The following is a 25,247-nucleotide window of genomic DNA, read 5'->3' as shown; positions in this document are numbered from 1 at the left end:
GAAGCAATTAGAGAAGGCAGACCTCCTATCTTCTGCACCCCATAATAATTCTGGATCCATACTCCCAGAGGGATAAAAAATAGGAAAGCGATTAAGGGAGGGGATTGGATATGGAGTTCTGGTGGTGGGAATTGTGTGGAATTGTACCCCTCTTATCCTATGGTCTTGCCAATACTTACATTTTATAAAAAAATGGCTAGAAAATATGAATAGACAGTTCTCTAAAGAAGAGTTACATATGGCCTACAGATATATGTGGAAATGCTCCAATTAATTCCCAGAAAAATAAAAATTTAAAACCACATTGAAATAACATTTCTCATCTGTGAGAACTGCCTTCAGCAACAAAACAGGAGAGGATAAGTGTTGGAAAGGATGTGAAGAGAGAGAGAACTCTATTACATTACTGGTGGGAATGCACACTGGTACAACCACCATGGAAAAGTCTGGAGAATCCTTAATCAAATACAAATAGAAATACCTTATGACCCAGCTATCCAACTACTAGAAATTTGTCCAAATGAGATAATATCATTAATTTGAAGGATACATACACACCCATACTCATAGATGCACTATTCATAATAGCCAAAATATGAAATCAACCAAAATGTCCTTAAACAAATTACTGGATAAAAAATTATGAAACATACACTCAATGAATTTCTACGCAGTAATAATAAGATAATATTGTGTACTGTGGGATACAGTGGATGTACCTAGGGAAAGATTATGATTAGTGAAGTAAGGAGGTAAAGGACAACTATAGGATGATTTCACTTATATGTGGAATCTAGAGAAGTGAATTTTTAAACAAGCAAACAAAAAGTCAACCAATATCAAAGATTATGATTAACTATAATGATTATTTAAGAGGTGGGGTCACAGACCTTTAGTGGCAGGAAATGTGTGATATTATAATATTAGTTTATAATTTCCTAAATAACTTTAATTGAACATGTCTGAGAGAAAATAGATTTCATACTTCAAACATTCTAACTGCCTACACCAAGCTCTGAGTATAAATATTTTCTTAAGCCTAAGTATTTAATATATCAGATTTGTAAGGTGAGCAAATTCTGACACTGGGCTTAAATTATTCAAGTAACTCTAAAAATATATTTATATATACAGTAAGTTTTAAGTATCTAAGTTAACTATGACTTAGGTAGGTTTTGGCCAGATAGACCAAAGTCATTTGTTCCTTCAGTACCTAAGGTATGGTTATTATTAGATACCTCTATAAGGCATAAAACATAGTGAGGTTAAGTATATTATATTATATCATAACCACTGGGTTTTTGTAGAAAAATAAACCCCCAACTAACTTGATTATAATAATAATTGAATATTGCTATTTTAAACTATTTCTAAGACTACATGGAACCCTCCCCATTCTCTTTAAAATACTTATTTATTCTAATTCTTGAACCTTCAGAACTATATCAATATTTCTTGATGTTACTTATCTCTGATCTCTCTTACCATCGTACTGCCTCTGTTAACCTCAACTAAATCAATACCACCAGTTCAGCCATGCCACATTATGCTTTTACTGAATTGCAATTGTAGATTTTCACCAGGGACACCAAACCTGAGATGTCAATCTCCCAACTCCTCTAATTTAATCTTTCCTTTCCTAACCCATGGAACAACCTAGTTCTACTTTAGAAGGATCATTATTTAACAAAGTTACAGATACTAAATATAGGGTAGGGCTTAGGGTACTGGGTATATGTGTACATGTATCCACAAGAAAGGGACAATTATATAAATCAAAGTAAATATGTTTACTAGCACTAAATGATTAGACTTAGACTTAATAAACTTAGAAATCTAATGAAAAGGCTCAAATAAGGCAGACCCTATAAAACTATTACCAGTTTGAATACAAGAATTGACACTCAACTCTTTAACAGTGGGAAGAAATTCTAAGCTTGTCAGATAAAGGACTACATAAGCTGGATAAAGAAAAGAGACTGGCTCACTTAATGATGGTCTTTTTGCTCAATTCAAGACCACCTCATGCTCTGGGGCCCTAATTACGGAATCCTAGGATTACCACATAAATATAAAGAGCCTTGACCTCTATGAGATCCCTCTCGCCACCATCACTGGTCATCATAAGCTTTCTCATGGGCTACTCTAGAATCTTGTCCTCCCTATAAAGTAGGAGTTGCCCCACTCTCTGAAGGGAGGCTGGGTCATTATACCCAGCAATTCAAAGAAGACTGGTCCTAGAATGAGTACATGTAGAATGTTACCTGCTGTGACCATGAGCTACAGGCTCAGTCTAACAGGGACTCAGAGGTTATATAGCCTCTTGTGTTAAATATGAATATATATTGTCCCTGGATCAGGTTGATGAGTAAATACTTAATTTAATTCATAGATCTTTAATTTTGGAAGTTACTCTCTGCCCTAATCCAGCTTTCTAACCCTATTATCAACTGACACCATCTTTCAAGAAAAATATATATATTTTAAAATTTTATTTATAAAATGGAAACACTGACAAGACCATAGTATAAGAGAGGTACAATTCCACACAGTTCTCACCACCAGAACTCTATATACCATCTCCTCCCATGATAGCTTTCCTATGTTTTAACCCTCTGGTTGTATGGACCCAGGATCATTATGAGGTGCAGAAGGTGGAAGGTCTGGCTTCTGTTAGTCTGTTTTCCCTTCCCTTGGCTTCTTCTTTCAGTTCAGTTATAGTATTAGTTTGTTCTGCTAGTTGGTTTTCTAGCTCAGCTATTTCAGCTTATTACCTTGAGGTAGTTAGTATTTTCCTTGATGGTCTCATCTGTTGTTTCCCTAACTCTGATAGCTCTTTCCTCCATAGTTGTCTTCATTTCTGTGATTATTAGGTTTATTATTGCTTGCATATGTTTCTTATCTATGATTACTTCTGACTGATTTGGGGTTTCTTCTGAGCTCCTGTCTTGATTCATTGTGGTAGCGTGGTAGCAGTTTTATACACTCTTGATTTAAACATTTAAAAAATTGTTTTTTACATTTATTTTTCCCCTTTTTGTTGCCCTTGTTGTTTTTCATTGTTGTTGTAGTTGTTGTTGTTGATGTTGTCATTGTTAGATAGGACCGAGAGAAGTGGAGAGAGGAGGGGAAGACAGAGAGGGGGAGAGAAAGATAGACACCTGCAGACCTGCTTAACTGCTTGTGAAGTGACTCCCCTGCAGGTGGGAAGCCAGGGGCTCAAACTGGGGTCCTTACTCTGGTCCTTGTGCTTTGCGCCATGTGCACTTAACCCACTGCACTACCGCCTGACTCCCTAATCATTTTTTTTTTATTGATGTGGTTTCTATTTTTCTGTTCTGTCATTCTTCAGTTGTTGTGTTTTGAGTACATGCCACACTATACTAAAGCCTTTTCACAAATGCAGTCACAAACCTCAGAAATTACAACAATAGCAAAACAGCACCACCAGTCCAAGAAAAAATAGCAACCAAAACTAAAAGAGAGAGAAAGAGAAAGGAAAAAATGGAGAGCAAGAATAGACAATTATGCAGATATACTGTCCACTGTAAATTCTAGGGATAGCAATAGGAGAAAGGGAAGTAGAAAAGACAGACACTCACACAGAGTCCACTCCGAGTCAGATTTCTTCCACAAAATAATTCCCAAACTAGTATAAGTGAATTCAGAAAACAAAAGAAGGAAGAAAAAAAAAGGAGCAGTGAAGGGAAAGAGTTATTTATTTATTTATTTATTTATTTATTTTGAATTAGCTAGGAGGATAGAAAAAGGAAAGTGGAGGGAAGAGGGAGAGAAATAAGTTCCTCTCACAATGGATAGGATGCCCTATCAATTGAAAAAAAAAGAAAAAGAACAACAACAGTTTATTTTGGTCAACCTGAGGAAGGAGGAGGGAAAAGGGACACATGTATATAATAATAGTAATGATAATAAAATAAAATAGAGCAAAAAACCCTAATAGTCTTCTGCTTGAACTATTCCTGATTGATTGCAGGTAGCCTGAGCCAAGAAAGCCAATTATAAAAAGTACCCTCCCCCCCAAAAAAGGGGAGGAAAACAAAGAGAAAAGGCTTTGAATGATGCTCCTGGTAAGCCAGGAATCTTGGTAAAGAAAATAGCTCAGTGGGAAGCCTGCTACAAGTGGCTGCCCAGCCCCTGTGGGCTGTTTCTGGGGTTGAGGGAGGGGTGAGTTCAGAAATAAGACAAAAAGATTTTCCTTTGTTCTTTTGACCTCTGTTTGTCAGCCCAAGAATGAGTTATCAGACTCTATTTTGGTGTCACCCTGACCAGCCTGTGTTCACCCTCCTACAGACAGCCCAGTATCCTACCTGATCCAAAGAACCCCAGGTTGTAAACTTCTTCTTTTTGGAGCTCATGGCAGCTGCTGTTTTAAAGTGGCCATCTTGGCTCCACCTTTTTCTATTTTTATTTGAAAGAGAGAAATTGAAGAATAAGAAATTGAAGAGAGAGGTGGAGAAAGATAGATACCTGCAGGCCTGCTTCACCACTCATGAAGCATTACCCTTGCAGGTGGGGAGTGGAGGCTTGAATCTGGGTCTTTTCCAGGGTGATATGTGCACTTAAACAGGTGTGCCACAACTTGGTATCCAGAATTATAGACCCTGCTATCTTATAGTTTCATAAATCATATTCACTAATAGCATTTAAAAAATAAAAATAAATTTTATGTATGATAAAATGAGATGAATTTTTGATGAAAATTTGAGATGAAAAATCTCCAAAATCTTCTATGTTTAGCAATCCCAACTATAAATCTGACATATAATTATTGAAACACTTAGGAAAAAGCTGTTAAACATTTTTTATTAAGAAAAAAATAGTAGAGGAAGCCTATTGATCAAGGCAGCATGAACCCTTCCATGGAGTGGAAATTCTGAACCTTCTAAGTTTTGTATGGTTTGAAGCCTGATGTCTTTCATGGAACTTTTTGTCAGATAGGGCTCTCTCTTTGCTCCTCCAACTTTTTCTCCTGAACTGTATTTCACACCTTTATTCTTTGTTGTGGGTACTCTTCTTAAGGACTCAGGATTATTTCTGTGTTGTGAAACTCATTTTTTTTTTTTTTTTTTGGCAGTTGATTCCTGCCCCGACCAGCAGGGCGGTGAACAGGGGCTAGGAACCCAAAAAGACCTGGAATTAAAGGGACACGAAACACGAAAGAATGACAGCAAGACAGGTTTCTGATCAAGCTGCCAAATTTTATTGTGTTCACAGGCATTATAAGGCTTTGGGGAAGGAGAGGGAATGCTGGAGGAGGAGGGGGGGGAGCAATCTTCAAAACGGAATGTTCCTTGCAACAAATGGCGGAAATCAAACTGTGTGTTGACTCACTTGATTACTGATAAGTGGTTTACCTGAGGGGAAATGGCCTGCCCAGGGGGGAATTAACACTTGTCTTGAGGGGTTCCATTGTCTCAAAGCTTATCATCTATCAAGCAGAGATATAGCTCCTGGCATATCCTCCTTTTGTTATGATTTTAAATTGAGGCTGGCAATTGGGGGTGAGGAGCGGAGACCCTAACAGCAGGTTTGGTGGGCATAACCAGAGGAGGGAAGTATTGACCCAATTCCTCCCACGGGTGCAAAACCAATCTTCCCGCATCTTATAAGGCTTATAAGGCTCTCGGTGTCTTTTTGGGGAGGGGAGGCAGAGCCACGGTTTCTAGGGAAACAATTTTTTGTTGTTGACACCAACCTCCATGCAAATCAGGTTTGCTTCACGGGGGACTCAGAGGCGGATGATAGGGTCCTCCCCCTGCAGTGCTTTGCCTTACACCCCTTACTGGTGTCCTTGCCCTGCCAAGGTTGGATGTCTCGATGCATAATTCTGAGTTTTATGCCATCCGAAAAGGGGGTCTGTCATCCTCAGGTTCAGCCAGGCCTCTGTCAGCCAAATCAAGTCTGTGATAATGTATTTGCAAAGGTTTTGATGCCAAGGAGTCAATCTGACGTTTTATAAAATCAGTAATCTTATTAAAAATAAAGGGTCTTAAGGTAATCATTAACAAAAGACTAATAAGGGTCTCATAAGGGGCTCTGTAGTGACTCAAGACTATTTGTGGTGGAGTCTATAACCTGTTGTAATTTGTCAGAAAATTCATGGGAGGAATATATAGAGTGTCCTAGCGTGCCACCAGCAAGTCTAAGGGAAGCAGTCAGTGGATGTGATGTCCAGGGGAAGAAACACAGCACGTCTGGTCTGGTCAGCGCCAACTGATGAAATTTTTCTTCTTTATAGAGGGTCAGCTGTGGAACAAGAAAAACTAGGAGGCAAGGACCAGGTAGAAAAGAATTGACATGAAAATGTAGGATGGTGTTGTACCAAAACACAGAGGAAGTACATACACATTAGAAGTTAAGGTGAGGTTCCTTGAACATGAGGAATATTTTGAGAAAAGTTAGCAGTCAATAAGCATGTAAAGATGAAGTCAGCAGTGGTAGGTCAGCAGAAAGAGAAGACTTGGATAAGCTGGTGAGGTTAGCTGGACTATATACTGCCATGGCTTCCTTTGTGGTAAGGACTTGCCAACAGGGACTCTGTGGATTTTGCAAGAGCAATAATGTCATCCACCATAATAAAAGGAAAACAAACATGGACATCCAGTGTTGAAAAAAGAGAAAAAGAATATGTCTCTGTGACTGGAAAAGTGGGTGGCTTTGTCAATGCGATATAATAAATGGAAAATTAGAATTTTTGTAAATATTAAGAAGGATTAGTATGTTACTTCATTGACACTTTAGCCAACTGAATACTGGGGGGTGCATTCTCCTTCTTTTTTATTAATTAAGCTTAAGGGTTTAAGTTTTTCTTGTTTGAGCTGTAGCCCACATAAATTTGGAAAAAATACCAACTGAGAAGGAAAAAAGTGTCTTTGTTTACTAAACATGGGCAGGTGAATTACATCAATCTGTCAGAGAGCATTGGCTTTTATCAATGGAGATGAATCTTAAAAGTCTGAATAACAGGATCTTAATTAAACAATGCAGGAGCCAGTAAAGTGCTCTCACTATGGCAGGTCAAGCGTTACAATTTTAAGAGGCTTGTAAAAAAATGAGAAAAATTTTAGGATATGAGTGACTTTAGGAGTCATCACACACCCATAAATAATTAAAAATGTTTAGTTTTAAATCTTACCATATGAGCAGTCAGTTCTTCATGTGCAGATGTACCTATAATTATTTACTTAGGGAGAGAACTTGTACCAAGTTAATTGATGATCTAATGGTTAGAATTGGCTTGAGTTCTTTCATATGATTTTAGAAGGCTCTTTATTAGAATATACCAATATGTTATAGAAAGTCAATACCTAATGTGTTGACATGATAAAATGTTTACTATTTTTAGCATTATTTTAAACTGATCTAGACAGTTTAAGCACAATACTATAACTTTAGTTTACTAAGATCTTTACTCATCACAAGGCTATCATGAGTAAGCATAGATATAAAACTCTTAATAGATTTTGTTCCTTAGAACTCTAATATGGCAACTTAAAAGGCTAAAATAAAACCTCATAGCTTAAATATTCAAAATATTAATTTTGTTAAATCAGGATTTGCCAAAACAAATCTATCAGATGAGAAGCACAATGTATTACCTTAATTTATCAAGAATAAACCACTGGCAGTGTCTTAAAACCAGATAATTTTTAAAAGCAGAAAGATATAAAGAGGAAAACCAGAGCAAAAGCCTCTGGCATGTAAATAATTAACATAACTATTGTGTTATCTTTTACTAACCCAAGCCAGTCTTAAAAACAATTTTAAGTAAAATGTTAAACTTTGTTTGCTAGGATCTTTGTTTATCACAAAGCTATCACACCCTTAGGGCAGCTATGAACAAGGGTGGGTACACAACTTAATTGATCTTTCACTTTGATTTGGATAGGTAACTTAAAAAGCTAAAATAAACCTTATAGCTGAAATGTTAAAATAAAATTTTACTGTTAACATTTCTTTTAGATGACCATTTTACACTAAATAATTTTGTTGAATCACATCTGTTGAATGAAAATTTTTTATCAGGCCAGGAATATCATGTTTAACCCTTCTTTTCCTGGCAAGGCTACTGCTCTACACTGACTGGGTTATTAGAAAGCCTGTTCAAGGATGGAATTAACAAATTAACAAACAGTGGCAGTTGGTATTGGGGTGCTGGTAATATTTACAATTCTTACAAGAGTGAGAGAGACTATAGAGGCATTTTACCATGCCTAGATATCTCAGAAAATCTTTTAACTAATGAATTGATGCTGATATTAGCTATCAGAAGGACGAAACTGTCTTATATTTTACTCTGGTAAAGGTGTGCCAACTCTATGAGTCGGGATCTTTAAAACCACATTTAACTTAACTAAATCTTATTTAAAACTTAAAACAAACTTTAGTTACTTAGGGGTTAACACACATTAATGAAAATAAGGTTAGCACAGACTTAAAACATACATTCTTGGTGAAAGGAAAAATTTTCCCTTTGAAAAACCGCTTTGGTTTTTGGATTCCTAACTCACAGACTATCTACCCAGGAGGGGCGTTAGTGGCTAGGGAATGATTGACTGCATTCTTTGCCAATCTGTGGAGCAGTAGCTCTGTGCCGTGATTGGCTGTGCAGGCAGAACAGGCAGGCTTAGTTTACTGCCGCGCAGAGAAAAATCTTTTGAAAAATTTTTTTCTAGGCTAAGGTACATTTTACAGTTTTAAAGAAAGTGGTCTAATCAGTATTATTGGCCAAGTCAAGGACCGGAGCACAAAACGGAGGGGAGGTGGTGTAGGGAGGCAGTCTGGACAAGGAAGAGCATAGGGGTTAGGGTTAGCCAGTTTGAGCCTGGCTCCGAGTAACAGGGAAAGCCAAAACAGGTTTTGATTTGGATGGTTTAGTTTTAGCTTTAGGGATTGGGTTTTTTGTTGAGGCTAAAAATGTAAGTTCTTCTGTAACTGCAGCTATTTCTTTCATTAATTGAAGCTGCTCTCTCCGGTCAGCAAGGACCTTGCGGAGGGTGGAAATTCCTGTAAGGGCTCCTGAGTGTGCCCACCTGACGGAGGGATTGTCAAGAAGAGGGTCAGGCTGGAGAGCAGGGGCACAAGTCCTGGGAGAGAGATCAAAGGGAGGAGGACACCAATCGGGATTGTAGTATCTGGCAGCCTCTTTTTCTAGCAAAGCCTCATCCTCCGTGGGAAGTGCTTTAGGAGAGGGAGGGGTTTGTAAAACTAGATAGAGGTGGGGGAAAGAATGCTGGGTTTCATCCTCCTGTGAATTAGCAATAGGAGGGTCAATAAAGGGAACTTTAGTAAGTGCGGTGGGACCTGTAGGGAGGGGGACAGGGCTTTTACTTTCATCGGGTGCTGGGAGGCTTTTATTTTGACTGGGTACTGGGGGATCAAGATCAATAATCACAGAAGGGCATGGGGATGGGGACTTTGTCCTGGACGGTGGACTAGAAAGTGCCGGAGGACCTTTTCACTCTCTGTAATAAGGTTTTTAATATCAGGGTGATTATTATAAATTTTTAAGATATCATTAATTAAATTTCAGTAGCAAAAGGCAGAAACAGGTACACGTTCAGGACCAAAAGACTGATAGTGATCATTAAGACAGTCACCAATTCTCCAACATTTCTCATCTATAGTGCCTTCCTGGGGGAACCAGGGGCAAATATTTCTAATATAATCTAAAAACTTCTTTAATTCTTTCTTTTTAACCCTAGTTCCTCGTGTCTTGAGTGACTCCTTGAGTCCTTTAATGAATAAATCTTGTTTGCTAAATTCATGTCCCATGGTTTTGCTTACATCAGCTGCTGTGACACTCTCCTCCAGATGCAACTCACGGTCGGGAATCTCCATGGTGATCTATGCGAGTCTTTGCGTTACCCCCTCAGCCGCGATTACTCTGTGAATTCGGGTAGGCCTACCCTCTCGATCAGCGGAGTTCCTAGGTCCAGAAGGCTTCTTCGCCCCATGTCCCGGGCACCAGAATGCCCCGACCAGCAGGGCGGTGAACAGGGGCTAGGAACCCAAAAAGACCTGGAATGAAAGGGACACGAAACACGAAAGAACAACAGCAAGACAGGTTTCTGATCAAGCTGCCAAATTTTATTGTGTTCACAGGCATCATAAGGCTTTGGGGAAGGAGAGGGAATGCTGGAGGAGGAGGAGGGGGAGCAAACTTCAAAGCGGAATGTTCCTTGCAACAAATGGCAGAAACCAAACTGTGTGTTGACTCACTTGATTACTGATAAATGGTTTACATGAGGGGAAATGGCCTGCCCAGGGGGGAATTAACACTTGTCTTGAGGGGTTCCATTGTCTCAAAGCTTATCATCTATCAAGCAGAGAAATGACTCCTGGCAGATTCCGTGTATTCAGCCATGTTGGCCTTTCCTCTCTAGATCAGTGTATCTGAATACAAAAAAATATATACTGATAAGTTTTCAATGAAACTATAACTCCAACAATGATTACTTTGGTGGTATATAAAAGAATATTCACTAGTATCTGAAATTTCTTCCATTTTCCAAGTATATAACACCGTAAAAATATGATTTATTCATAGACTTCAACCAAAGGACATAAAACAGCAGATTTAATATATTGACAAAACAAGAAAACTCAGTTGTCCTCTACTAAGCCAAACACTGTAGAAATTCACATAATGAATGCCTTTTCTCATTTTTTTCTTCTGGATAACATACTTTGCATTAAAAAGTATATGTGAATAGATATTACTTTCTTTATAAATAACTCAATAAATGCATTAAAAAAACAGTGCCCAATGGGTGTGTTACAAATTGGTAGTAATTCCTTATCACCCCACACCTTTCCAAAGCATACTCTTGGGAGTATGCTTTGGAAAGACATTTATTTTCATATTGACTGATTAAGCTAAGAGCTTCCAAACTTTCAGTGTTATTTTAGAGTTATAAAAAGCAAAACATGAAGATATTTTGTAAAAGGCATTCTAGAAATACAAACTTATCTGAGGCCACATTTGAGAATTTTTTTCCCTGTAGTCAATTTCTTTTTATTTTATTTTTTATTTAAGAAAGGATTAATTAACAAAACCATAGGGTAGGAGGGATACAATTCCACACAATTCCCACTACCCAATCTCCATATCCCACCCCCTCCCCTGATATCTTTCCCATTCTCTATCCCTCTGGGAGCATGGACCCAGGGTCATTGTGGGTTGCAGAAGGTAGAAGGTCTGGCTTCTGTAATTGCTTCCCCGATGAATATGGGCATTGACTGGTCGGTGGGATGCATTGGATCAACCTTCTCGTTGTGCATCCCATGAGTACCCATTCATTGGGGAAACTGACAATCCTTCCTAGCCGACTGAATCCACATGGATCCCAGTCACTTTCAAAGCCAGCAACAAGCAGCACCTGACAGCTTTCAACCTGATGCTGTTGACTGGCTACAGAAGAAGGGCAAACGCTAGAAGAACTGGTCAGTCCATACTCCCAGTCTTTCTTTTGGGAGTGCATATATTAACATTTTAGTTTGCCTTTCCCCATGCACAGTTCAGTGAGAAAGACTAAGTTTAGGGCTAAGGGCTGCCAATTTACCCCTATCCTCACAACACTCACATTGTACCCTTCCATCTTCAGTGCACAACTCATAGGATTTCCCAGCCAATCACAGTCATTTACTCTGCACTCTATAGTTTATAAAATTATTTTCCTAGAACATTTCTCACTGCATTTCCTTCACTCCACTACCTACCTCCATGCTGTATTAACATATGCTTCTTTGTTGTCTTTTTGTCTTTTAAATAATATTTATTTATCTTTATCTGTTGATAAAGACAGGAAAATAGAGAGAAGGAGGAAGAGAAGATAGAGAAGGCAGGATGGTACAGGTGCTGCCATGTGACCTGCTTGACACGATATCAGCTTTGTAGGAAGTTCAGCCAAACTGAAACTATCTTGCCTTTTGCCATGTATAGGGCTTGGGATTAAGCTCTGTGTGGTCTTAGTATTTACCTATGGCCAGTCTTAAGAGTCTGACCAATAACAAAAGTAATGACAAAACCTGCACTGAACTCTGTAAGACTGATTATAATGGAACAAGCAATATCAGTAATGCAGAATTTTTCAGGAGGCTCCAAGAGGAAGAATTGTTTTCCTCTTTGTCTGCATCACATCTTTTAGTATCCCCCCTAAAATATAGAGAAATATTGGTGCTTCCCACAATGGAGGGGCTACCTTACATAGCATAATTAATAAATGGAAAGTTATGGGACCTGCCTAGATACACAATAGGCCTTTTAATCTACCACCCACCACTATGCTCCTACTTCCTTGTGTAGGAATAGTACACAAGAACCTAGGTCACATAGTGAACATATAAGAAATATGAATTCTAGCTAGAGAGCTTAACTTTATGGAGAGTCTGGCCAGGTCAATACCACCTTGGTGCCTTCTCAGTAAGGAACAAAACAAAACTCCTTGATCAAACAATGTAACAAATTTTATGAAAAATGGGCTGTTCAATTTGTTCAAGACCCCTAGAAACATAAAAAGCTTGAACTTCCTGTGAACCATGGCTTCTGGTGCACAGGGGAAAGACAGTGGCATAATCATACAGGTAGAATATTAATTTTAATCAATAGGACATTTGCCTAGCACACAGGTGCAGGAATAACAAAAGACATAGAAACTGTGATATGATTTCTAGGGAGAAAAAATGACCCTGGAATGTGAATGTTCCACAAGGAGGGAGTTATTCCCTATCTGTGCTGTTTTTACTTGGTGATTTGTGTATTAGTGACCAAAGCCTTGGAGTTTTTTGTGTTACTGACCAAAGCCTGGGTGATTTTTGTTTTAATGAGATAAGCCTTATGAGACTATAAAAATAAAGTTCTGCTTAAGTATGACAGAGATGTCTGCTTGAGCTCGATTCAGCATCAACTCACTTGTCTCTCATTCTTCCTCATTCTTTCCCAACTACTTTCCTTCTTTAGGACACTCTAATAACCTGCTGGGGCTGGCCCCTGGCAGAAGGGGAGATTGAGTGGAGGAAAAGAGGCACCTGTAGCACCTCTCATGAAGCTTCTCCTATACAGCTAGGAACTAGGGTCTTGAACTTTGACCTTTGTGTGTGGTGATATGTGCATTCTACTGGGTGTACCACTCAGCATTACTCCTTTTGTCAATAAACAGACTTAAGTACCTTCCATACTGGAAATATTTACGTGTTCAAAATTTCTACTTGGTTTTTTTTTCCCTCTCTCTTCTATTTATGTCTGAAAAGAACACTGTGTCCCTTACTGAACTCTTCTGACCTCCCATTAATTCCATGGGCTGGTTTCCACTTCTCAGTACCTGAATGAAGCCCTCTTGGTGAGGTATCTAAGAGATTCCCAAAACCATATGGAGTGGACTTTGTGATCTTGTTCACTCTAGATCTTCCTGTTGAATCCAACTCTCTTTCATTTCTGAAACCCACTTCACTATACCTATGCTCTTTTGATTCTGTATCTCTCTGACCCATCTTTTTCTGTCCATTTCATTAATTTTTTGTTTTCTTTGTAGTGTCCCTAGAATTTGAGTGGACTCCTAAACCTTGGTCCTTGACTGTCTACTCCTGTCACTTGATATTCTCTGCCTGATTCATCTCATGTACTATTTAAAAAATATACTTTAAGGGGGTTCCCAGAAGATGGCGGACTGAGAAGCTGCTAGTGGCTTGAGCTCTGACCACATTGACTGGAAACGGTAGGATTTTCTGCCTTTAGTAGGCCAGTCAATAAGTGGTGACACCAAGGAAGTGACTATAACTTAATTTGGGTTAAAAAATAGAGTAGAAAGGGAAATTTTTTTTTCTTTTAAATGATTATTCCCAAAGCACACCTCCTCCCCTTTCCCCCCCATAACCAGTCCCTGGGAACCAGCTCCTAGCAGGCTCCCCTGCTGAGCTTCGTTCTTTACCAAGATTCCTGTCCCACCAGGGAGTATCATTAATTATAAGTCTATTCCCTTCTGAAACCTCTGGCCTTTTTTTCTAAGTAGCCAACCAGCTGCCTCTGCTCAGGCAGCTCCCCTCCCTCCCCCTCACATAGCTAATTAAATAATAAAACATAAATAAATAAAAAACTATTTCCTTTCACTGCTCTTTTATTACTGTTCCTTTTCTTATCTTTTTCTTTTCTCTCTCTCTCTCTTTTTTCTTTTCTTTTTCTCATTCTTGTCATCCTTTCTTCCTTAATACTACAGCTTTCTGAATTCACTGATATACATTTGGGACTTATTTTGGGGAGGAAATCTGACTCAGAGTGGACTCTCTATGTTTGTATCTCTGCTCAACTTCCCTTCCTCCTTTAGCTACCGTAGAATATACAGTGGATAGTAGATTTGCATAACTGTCTATTCTTGCTATCCTTGTCTAGTCCTGAGGGTTTTTTGTTTGTTTGTTTTTCTTTCTTAACAATCAGCTGCCTCTGCTCAGGATGCTTGAGGCAATCTGGGACAGGGTTTTTTACCCTGCTCTACTTTGTTATTAATATTATATAAAGGCATATATCTCCCCCCCTTTAGGTTGATCAGAATTAACTCTTATCTTTCATTGCTAGGGTAGTGGGCATCTTATCTATTGTGAGAGGAACTTGTCTCATTACTCCTACCTCCTTTATAGATTCTCCCCTTCTTCCTCCTCCTAGATAATTAAAAAAATAAAATAAAATAAAAAATAAAGTAATCAATTAAAAAAACTTTCCTTTCACTGCTCTTTAATTACAGCTCTTTTTCTTATCTTTTCTTTTTTTCTCTTTTTTTTATCTTGTCATACACATCTTCCTTCCTTCTTCTTTGCCTTTCTGAATTTGTGAATTATTTTGGGGAAAAAATCTGACTCAGAGTGGACTCTCTATGTGTGTATCTCTACTCTACTTCCCTTTCTACTCTTGCTACCCCTAGAATATACAGTGGATAGTAGATTTGCATAGCTGTCTATTCTTGCTATCCCTTCTTTCTTTCCTCTTTCTTCTTCACTTGGACTTGGTTGCTATTTTTTCACAGACTGGAGACATTGTTTGGCTACATGGTAGTGATTGAACTGCTTCAATACTTGCTTCAGTTGCTATTGTAATTCCTGAGGATGGTGAGTGCAATTGTCATAAAGGTATTTAGTACAGTGTTGCTTGTACTCAAGACACCATACCTGAAGAACAACATAGCATAAAAATAAGAAACACATAAATAAAAAAAATGGGTAGATCAAAAACAAATAAAACTGCTACTCCAATGAATGAAGACAAGAGCCCAGAAGAAACTACAAATGAGCCAGAAGTAACCATAGATAAGAAAAGTATGCAAGCAATAATAAACTTATTAATCACAGACATGAAAACAACATCGGAGGAAAGGATGGCAGTATTAGGGAAACAACAGTTGAGATCCCCAAGGAAAATACTGATTATCTTGAGGCAATTAGAGAACTGAAAGCTGAAATAGTTGTAATGAAGAAAGAAGCTGAGGGAAGGGACAACAGACTAACAGAAGCAGAAAACAGAATTATTCAGACAGAGATGAGTTAGAGTAAACTAAGAAAGAGTTGAAAGAGCTCAAAAAGAGATTGAGAGACACTGAAAACAACAACAGAAAAACATGGGATAATCTCAAAAGAAGTAACATTTGTATAATTGGCCTGCCAGAGGAAGAAAGAGAGGAAGGGGAAGGAAACACTCTAGAGGAAATAATAGAAGAAAACTTCCCATACCTGAATAACAGAAAGGACATCAAGATTCAAGAGGCCCAGAGAGTTCCAAACAGAATCATCCCAGACCTGAAGACACCAAGACACATCATAGTCACAATGAGAAGGAGTAAGGATAAAGAAAGGATACTAAAGGCTGCAAGAGAGAAACAAAAAGTCATATACAGGGGAAAACCCATGAGATTATCTGCAGACTTCTCCACTCAAACTCTAAAAGAGAATGGCAAGATAACTATGGAGCCCTGAATGAAAAAGGGTTTCAATCAAGGATAATATATCCTGCTAGACTTTCATTCAAACTAGATGGAGGGATCAAAACCTTCTTAGACAAACAACAGTTAAAGGAGGAAATCATCACCAAACCGGCCCTGAAAGAGGTTCTAAAAGACCTCTTATATGCAATAACATCACTATAATACTGGCAATATATCAGAGCAAACAACAAATTTTATTTTTGAACAATGGCACTACAATACATTAAATCCATAATATCAATAAATGGCAATGGCTTAAACTCACCCATCAACAGGCACAGAGTGGGGGGATGGATCATAAAACATAACCCAACCATATGCTGCTTGCAAGAATACCATCTGTTACAACAAGATAAACATAGACTTAAGGTGAAAAGATGGAAAACTATCATACAGGCTAAGGGACCAAAAAAAGGGCAGGAACAGCCATTCTCATATCAGACACAATAGATTTTAAATTAAATAAAGTAATAAAAGATAGCAAGGACATTACATAATGATTAGAGGATCAATCAGCCAAGAAAACTTAACAATTATTAACATCTATGCACCCAATGAGGGACCATCTAAATACATTAAGCACCTACTGAATTTCAAAAATACATCAATAGTAATACAATAATAGTGGGAGACCTCAATACCTCACTCTCACACTTAGACAGATCAACAAAAAAGAGAACGAACAAAGACAAGAGAATTGAATGAAGAGATTGACAGACTAGACCTCTTGGACATTTTCAGAGTCCTTCACCCCAAAAAACTGGAATACACTTTCTTTTCAAATCCACATGTCAAGGATAGACCACATGTTAGGCCACAAAGACAGCATCAATAAATTCAAGAGCATTGAAATCATCCCAAGTATCTTTTCAGACCACAGTGGAATAAAACTAACATTTAACAACAAACAGAAAATTATTAAAAGTCACAGAATTTGGAAACTAAACAACATACTCCTTTAAGAATCACTGCATCAAATATTCACTCAAGCAGGAAATTCAAATGTTCCTGGAAAAAAAATGAAAATGAAGACACTACTATGCAGCTATCAAGAACAATGAACCCACCTTCTCTGACCCATCTTGGACAGAGCTAGAAGGAATTATGTTAAGTGAACTAAGTCAGAAAGATAAAGATGAGTATGGGATGATCCCACTCATCAACAGAAGCTGACTAAGAAGATCTGAAAGGGAAACTAAAAGCAGGACCTGATCAAATTGTAAGTAGGGCACCAAAGTAAAAACCCAGTGGTGAGGGGTAGGCATGTAGCTTCCTGGGCCAATGGGGGGTGGGAGTGGGCGGGAGGGATGGGTCACAGTCCTTTGGTGGTGGGAATGGTGTTTATGTACACTCCTAGCAAAATGTAGACATATAAATCAGTAGCTAATTAATATGAGAGGGGGAAATCAATTGTATGTCTCAAAGTTTCTCAAAAGACAAACTGAATCTTTTTAATATATAGGCTATGTATTTGATATGCGGACTCTCTCAAAAGCCTAGACCAAGTAGATTAGAAGCTTCCAATAGCACAGCTATATACAAGATACTGGGTACTGTACAGCAAACCATAACAAAGGGACTTTTCAAAGTTAACCCAATTAACAAATAATGTGATGATAATATTAACTATTGATTGTCTTTTTGAACCCTAAGACAGCAGGAACCTCACATCTTCACTATAGAGCCCCTACTTCCCCCAGTCCTGGAACCCTTGGATAGGGCCCACTTTCCCGTATGCATCTCCCAATCCAAACCAAATAAAATTGCATCTGCCGATCACAACCTAACCAAAGCAACGATTGCTACCTCAACATGCTTCACCTCAGAATGTATCCAGAGACTTCACGTGTGGAATGACAACCCTTCAGCTTCATTACTCGGGTGAGACCTTTCCTTTAATAGTACACTCTAATTTCATCTCAGGTAGTTCACTTTCTAACAAAGTCCCATAACCTAGATATACACCAGTTTCTGTGAGAGAGAGCTTATGTGCACACGTATCCATAAACTACTGCAAAATATATACCTGAAAGCAGAAGTACACTAGAGTTTGCAGTGAGTACCTCCCTAACACTTCCTATCCACTATTCCAAGCTTGGGATCCATGATTGCTCAACAAATTGTTTGGCTTCATATGTTAACTCTCTTTTCAATCACCAGGTTCCAGATGCCACCAGGATGCTGGCTAGGCTTCCCTGGATTGAAGACCCCACCAATGTGTCCTGGAGCTCTGCTTCCCCAGAGTCACACCCTACTAGGGAAAGAGAGAGGCAGACTGGGGGTATGGACCGACCAGTAAACGCCCATGTTCAGCGGGGAAGCAATTACAGAAGCCAGACCTTCTACCTTCTGCAACCCTCAACGACCCTGGGTCCATGCTCCCAGAGGGATAGAGAATGGGAAAGCTACCATGGGAGGGGGTGGGTTATGGGGATTGGGTGTTGGGAATTGTGTGGAGTTGTACCCCTCCTACCTTATGCTTTTGTTCACTAATCCTTTCTTAAATAAAAAATTAAAAAAAAAAAGAAAATGAAGACACAACCTATCAAAATATTTGGAACACAGCTAAAGCAGTATTGAGAGGGAAACTTATAGCCATACAATCACATATTAAATACCAAGGAAAATCCCAAATGAACTACCTTACAGCACACCTCAAGGACATAGAGGAAGAGGAACAAAGGAACCCTAAAGCAACCAGAAAGACAGAAATCACTAAAGTTAGAGCAGAAATAAACAACATCGAAAATGAACCATACAAAAGATCAATGAAGTCAAATGTTAGCTCTTTGAAAGATTAAACAAAATTGACAAACACCTAGCCAGACTCACCAAACAAAAAAGAGAGAAGACTCAAATTAATAGAATTGTAAACAATGGAGGAGATATCACAACTGACACCACAGAAATCCAGAGAATCCAGCAAAACTTCTTTTATATATGCCACCAAGCTAGAGAATCTGGAAGAAATGGAATAATTCCTAGAAGCATATGCCCTTCCAAAACTGAACCAAGAAGAACTACAAAATCTAAATGCACCAATTACAGACAAAGACATTGAAACCGTTATTAAGAACCTCCCCAACAACAAAAGTCTTGGACCAGATGGCTTCACAAATGAATTCTACAAAACTTTCAGGAAACAGTTAGTACCCATACTCCTTAAGCTTTTCCATAAGATTGAAGAAACAGGAATACTCACGTCCACCTTTTATGAAGCCAACATCACCCTGATACCAAAAGCTGATAGGAACAGAATAAAAAAGGAAAACTACAGACCAATATCTCTGATGAACATAGATGCCAAAATATTAAACAAGATCTTGGCCAACCAGATACAGCAGCATATCAAAAAGATTGTTCATCATGACCAGGTGGGATTCATCCCAGGAATGCAAGGCTGGTTCAACATCCGTAAGTCAATCAATGTCATTCACCACATCAATAAAAGCAAAGCCAAAAACCACATGATTATTTCAATAGATGCAGAGAAAGCCTTTGACAAAAATCCAATACCCATTCATGCTCAAAACTCTATAAAACATGGTAATAGATGGGAAATTCCTCAAGATAGTGGAGTCTATATATAACAAACCTTCAGCCAACATCATATTCAATGGACAGAAGCTGAAAGCATTCCCCCTCAGATCAGGGATCAGACAGGGCAGTCCACTGTCATCATTACTCTTCAACATAGTGTTGGAAGTTCTTGCCATAGCAATCAGGCAAGAGAAAGAAATCAAAGGAATACAGATTGGAAGGGAAGAAGACAAGCTCTCACTATTTGCAGATGACATGATAGTATACATAGAAAAACCTAAAGAATCCAGCAGAAAACTACTGGAAGTTATTAGGCAAGTTATTTGTTATTATATAGCAAAGTATCAGGCTACAAAATCAATGTACAAAAATCAGTGGCATTTCTTTATGCAAACACTAAATCTGAAGAAGAAGACATCCAGAAATCACTCCCATTTACTGTTTCAGCAAAATCAATCAAATACCTAGGAATAAAGTTGACCAAATAAGTGAAAGACTTATATACTGAAAACTATGAGTTGCTACTCAAGGAAATAGAAACTGTTACCAAGAAATGGAAAGATATTTCATGCTCATGGATTGGAAGAATAAATATCATCAAAATGAATATTCTCCCCAGTGCCATATACAAATTTAGTGCAATACCCATCAAAGTTCCACCAAGCTTCTTTAAGAGAATAGAATAAACACTACAATCATTTATCTGGAACCTGAAAACACCTAGAATTGCCAAAACCATCTTGAGGAAAAGAAATAGAAATGTAAGCATCACACTCTCAGACCTTAAACTATATTATAAAGCCATCATCATCAAAACAGCATGGTACTTGAACAAAAATAGGCACATAGACCAGTGGAACAGAATTGAAAGCCCAGAAATAAATCCCCACACCTATGGACATCTAATCTTTGATAAGGTGGCCCAAAGTATTAAATGGAAAAAGGAGGCACTCTTCAATAAATGGTGCTGGGAAAACTGGGTTGTAACATGCAGAAGAATGAAATTGAACCACTTTATCTCACTAGAAACAAAAATCAACTCCAAATGGATCAAAGACCTAGATGTCAGGCCAGAACCAATCAAATACTTAGAGGAAAACATTGGTAAAACACTTTCCCACCTACACCTCAAGGACATCTTTGATGAATCAAACCCAATTGCAAGGAAGACTAAAGCAGAAACAAACCAATGGGACTACATCAAATTGAAAAGCTTCTGCACATCCAAAGAAACTATTAAACAAACAAAGAGACCCCTCACAGAATGGGAGAAGATCTTCACATGCCATACATCAGACAAGAAACTAATCACCAAAATATATAAAGAGCTCAGCAAACTTAGCACCAAAAAAGCAAATGACCCCATCCAAAAATGGGCAGAGGACATTAACAAAACATTCACCTCAGAGGAGATCCAAAGACTAACAAACATATGAAAAACTACTCTAGGTCACTGATTGTCAGAGAAATGCAAATTAGACAACACTAAGATACCACCTCACTCCTGTACATCAAAAAGGACAGCAGCAACAAATGCTGGAGAGGTTGTGGGGACAGAGGAACCCTTTTGCATTGCTGTTGGGAATGTACATTGGTACAGCCTCTGTAGACTGCTCTCTTTAGAGAGCATTCTGGAAAACTCTCAGAAGGCTAGACATGGACCTTCCATATGATCCAGTAATTCCTCTCCTGGGATTACCCCAAGGACTCCATAACACCCAACCAAACAGAGGTGTATACTTCTATGTTCATAGCAGCACAATTTGTAGCAGCTAAAACCTGGATGGAACCCAGGTGCCCAACACCAGATGAGTGGCTGAGAAAGCTGTGGTATATATACACAATGGAATACTATGCAGCTATCAAGAACAATGAACCCACCTTCTCTGACCCATCTTGGACAGAGCTAGAAGGAATTATGTTAAGTCAGCTAAGTCAGAAAGATAAAGATGATCCCACTCATCAATAGAAGTTGAGTAACAAGATCTGAAAGGGAAACTAAAAGCAGGACCTGACCAAACTGTAAGTAGGGCATCAAAGTAAAAACCCTGTGGTGAGGGGTAGACATGCAGCATCCTGGACCAGTGGGGGGTGGGAGTGGGTGGGAGGGATGGGTCATAGTCTTTTGGTGGTGGGAATGGTGTTTATGTACACTCCTAGTAAAATGTAGTCATATAAATGACTGGTTAATTAATATGAGAGGGGGAAAATTAATTGTATGTCTCGAAGTTTTTTAAAACACAGAGTCTTTTTAACATATAGGCTGTGTATTTGATATGCGGACTCTCTCAAAAGCCTAGACCAAGTAGATCAGAAGCAACCAATAGCACAGCTATATACAAGATACTGGTTACTGTACAGCAAACCCTAACAAAAGGACTTTTCAAAGCTAACCCAATTACCAAATAATGTGATGATAACATTAACTATCCATTGTCTTTTGGAACCCTAAGACAGCAGGAACCTCACATCTCTACTATAGAGCCTATATTTCCCCCAGTCCTGGAACCCTTGGATAGGGCCCACTTTCCCGTATGCCTCTCCCAATCCATATCAAATAATATTGCATCTGCCGATCACAACCTAATCAACACAACGATTGCCACCTCAACATGCTTCACTTCAGAGTGAGTCTAGAGACTTCAGGTGTGTAATGACAACCCTTCAGCTTCATTCTCGGGTGAGACCTTTCTTTTCATAGTATACTCTAATTCTATCCCAGGTGGTTCACTTTCTAACAAAGTCCCAAAACCTAGATATACACCAGTCTATGTGAGAGAGAGCATACGTTCACACGTATCCATAAACTACTGCAAAATATGTACCTGAAAGCAGAAGTACACTAGAGTTTGCAGTGAGTACCCCCCTAACACTTCCTCTCCACTAATCCAAGTTTTGGGTCCATGATTGCTCAACAATTTGTTTGGCTTTGTATGTTAACTCTCTTTTCAGCCACCAGGTTTCAGATGTCATCAGGATGCTGGCCAGGCTTCCTTGGACTTAAGACCCCACCAATATGTCCTGGAGCTCCGCTTCCCCAGAGACCCACCCTAATAGGGAAAGAGAGAGGCAGACTGGGAGTATGGACCAACCAGTCAACGCCCATGTTCAGTGGGGAAGCAATTACAGAAGCCAGACCTTCCACCTTGCAACCCTCAATGACCCTGGGTCCATGCTCCCAGAGGGATAGAGAATGGGAAAGCTATCAGGGGAGGGGGTGGGATATGGAGATCGGGTGGTGGGAATTGTGTGGAGTTGTACCCCCCTATCCCTATGGTTTTGTTAATTTATCCTTTCATAAATAAAAAAAATAAAATAAATAAAATATAAACAAAACAGTAAAAAAATACAGTTTAGTTATTGGATAGAGACAGAGAATAATTAATAGGGAAAGGGAAAATAGAGTAGTAGAGGGAAAGAAACACCAGCAGCACTGCTTCATGACTAGTGGAACTTTTCTTTTCCAGTGGGGACTGGCGGCTTAATCCTCAATATCTGTGCACAGGAACAAGAGATTTCAATCTGGTGTGCAACCACCTGACCCCATGATCTCATGCACGCTGTGGTTAAACTGCCTTTTATATCCTGATGATTTTAAATTTGTGCACCCAGCCTGCCGCTTCTCAATGGCTTGAGAATTACACAGATTCCTATTACCACCTACATACCCTCTGGATGACTCAGTGTACCTCTTTAATAAATCTTCTCTTCATGTGTTATTGATTCCAGTTGCAAACACCACTATCCATTCATTTCTGAGCCTAATGAAAGTTAAGGCTGTTAGTTTAAGGCTTTCCTTTTATTTTGTTCTAGTATAGGTATTTAGTGATAAAAGTTCCCTTTACTTTTTTTAGCAGAAATTATACATTTTGCGATGCAATGTTTTAGTCTTCAGTACAAACTGTTCTCTAATTTTTCTTCTTATTGCTTCTGTGACCAGTGGATTATTAGAAGTGTGTCTACTTTGTAAAACTTTGCAAAATTTCCAGTGATATTTGTTAATTTTCACAATTTACTTTTATTTTTGGCCAGAGAATGTAGACTTAAAAGGGATAGAAAGAATACTTTTAAACTTAAGATTTGTTCCTTGTAGATTTGCTTGTATTGACACATGTTCTTTGTACACTTGAAAAGAATATCTGCTGTTTGAAGGGTGAAATATTTTATAACATTCAATACTTCTCCATCCTTATTGTCTTTATATCTAGTATTTATATCAGTTAATGACAGTGAGGCACTGGCATCTCCATCTATGTGAATCTGTGTAAATTCTTTTCTGGCCTATCTATTAGTTTTTACTTCATGAAATTTGAAATTCAGATTTTAGATTCCTAAGTGCTTAGAATTATTTTCCTTATAAATTTCTCCTTTATAATGATGAAACTACCATATTTATCCTTTTTAATAATCTTATTCTAAAATCATCCTTGTCAGACTGGAGAGACAGCATAAAGGGTATGCAGAAGGCACATGTCTGAGATCTCAGGTTCAATTCCCAGCACCACCATAAGCCAGAGTTGAGCAGTGCTCTGGTCTTGCCTACATTCTCTCTGTAGCTCTCTCATTAAAATAAAGAAAATGTAAAATATTTGTTTAATTATAATATAAAGACTCATTGAATTTTCATTAAAGTTAGTATGATGATTATGTTTTTTAACATTTTGATGCATTCATGTGTTTATTCTAAAATTGATTTGTCACAATAATATAGTGGAATGTAACATCACCTTTCTTATTCAATATAACAATCTAGGCATTTTAATTAGATTTAAAGTTATTACTTTATTTGTGCCATTTTTCTTTATCCCTCCTGTTTTCCTTTGTCATCACTGAGGCTTCAGACAGACTATGACCCACATAGTCAATGACTGCCACCTCTCCAGATTCAAAGGAGGTCTCGAAACTTTACATCAGGTTCAATCTGACGCTGTTGACTGGCTATGGAAGAAGGGCAAACGCTAGAAGAAGAAGACTGAGGCTTCACAGCTCTAGGCTGACATTTTCAGACAGAGAGAGCTAGACAGCCAAAGAGAGACTGAAAAGACCACATTTCTATTTCCCACCCAAGTAGTTGGAGTTGTGGAGATATTGTCAGCACTGACGCTTGTATTCTTGATAATCGACTCTCACTTGATCCATATAGCAGCCAGCTGTATATGGGCAGCATAGACTACATTATTTCATAGAGATCCAGACACTAATTGGAGGGAGTTGTTAACAGATAATGTAATGGAAAGGTGGATATAGCAGCACTTCTATGATTAAGCTGACACCTCAGAATTGGCATCAAACTCCCAGTTCTGTGTGATATTTTGATGCTCATTCTAAAGGGATGGCAGCTGGGAAATTTCAATTCTTTGGATATTTGGGGAAAATTCAGGGAATGATGTGAGTTTGGGGGGAACTTTATGTTCTCAGGAAGGATTTGAAAACATGCCATCAAACTCTATTGATTCTAGTGCATGATCCAGCATTCTTATTGTGAATGCAGAACCCTAAGCACTTAATTTCCTTAGCTAGTACATTTTGATTTGCTATCAAAATAAAAAAGAATGTGGGAAGAATATCCTTTATATGTGTCTTAGGCATATAACTCTTGACTGTCAAGTGCATGTCTCTACATTATAAGTTTTGTTTAGTAATACTGATTTCCACATATCCAGTTGATTTCCCAGTCGTATTGTCTGTCTTCAGTGCACATTACAGTTATTAAGAGAAGAA

General features: G+C 38.4%; 1 long non-coding RNA gene across 1 annotated transcript in view; it reads right to left on the bottom strand.

Moving 5' to 3' along the window:
- LOC132541325 (uncharacterized) overlaps positions 1–8,643 on the bottom strand; it is a 496,194-nt gene extending 487,551 nt beyond the window's left edge. Inside the window, exon 1 of the long non-coding RNA XR_009552496.1 lies at positions 8,532–8,643. This is a non-coding gene — a long non-coding RNA (uncharacterized LOC132541325). The remainder of the gene's footprint in view (positions 1–8,531) is intronic.
- Between the last annotated feature and the right edge of the window lie 16,604 nt (positions 8,644–25,247).

The sequence above is a fragment of the Erinaceus europaeus genome, chromosome 11 (assembly GCF_950295315.1).
Source record: "Erinaceus europaeus chromosome 11, mEriEur2.1, whole genome shotgun sequence".
Lineage (NCBI taxonomy): Eukaryota > Metazoa > Chordata > Mammalia > Eulipotyphla > Erinaceidae > Erinaceus > Erinaceus europaeus.
Note: the sequence above shows the minus strand (reverse complement) of the source record. Positions and strands in the feature narration are given on the sequence as shown.